Source organism: Colobus angolensis, unplaced genomic scaffold (assembly GCF_000951035.1).
Source record: "Colobus angolensis palliatus isolate OR3802 unplaced genomic scaffold, Cang.pa_1.0 Scaffold589, whole genome shotgun sequence".
NCBI lineage: Eukaryota > Metazoa > Chordata > Mammalia > Primates > Cercopithecidae > Colobus > Colobus angolensis.
Genome location: NW_012119476.1, coordinates 339,942 through 340,780, shown reverse-complemented (window position 1 = coordinate 340,780; position 839 = coordinate 339,942).

Genomic DNA, 839 nt, shown 5'->3' with positions numbered 1-839 from the left:
CGTGGGTTGTTTCTACTTTTTGGCTATGTACATTGTGTGTATGTCTTTTGTGTGAACATATTTTTCTTTTCATTTTTTCTTTTGAGGTGGAGTCTTGCTCTGTCGCCTAGGCTGGAGTGCAGTGGCACAATCTCAGCTTACTGCAACCTCCACCTCCCTGGTTCAAGCAGTTCTCCTGCCCCAGCCTCCTGAGTAGCTGGGATTACAGACAGACACCATCACGCCGGGCTAATGTTTTTGTATTTTTAGTAGAAATGGGGTTTCACCATGTTGGCCAGACTGTTATTGAACTCCTGACCTCCGGCAATCCACATACCTCAGCCTCCCAAAGTGCTGGGATTACAGGTGTACGCCACTGCGCCTGGCCAGTATCCCTTTTCTACAGCCATATTAAAACAGGTACAAACATTTATTTTCCGATTTAGTTTTCCTTTCTGTGCATATCAAAGTTGTACTCTTCAGACCAGCAAGCTAACTTGAGGCAAATTACATAGCTTTCCGTATACCCTTTTTTCCTCAGGTGCTAATCAAAGGCTCTGAAAATGGATACTACTGTAGTAATGTCTGCTTTATTCTTAAAGTGCTTCTTTTACTAGATGTAAAGATTTGATGTTGACAAAAGGGTTTTAATATGTAAATATGAATGAATGCCTTTAGTTTACCCCTGTTTGTCTATTATTATTAGTCTGTTTTCACTTATGGTTCATAGAGGTGGATCCTTTCATGATTTTGAATACATTTCACTAGATATTGTTGCATTTTAAGAATGAAAAATACAGCTGTTTTCTTTTCTTTTTTTTTTTTTTTGAGGCAGAGTCTCGCTCTGTCACCCGGACTGG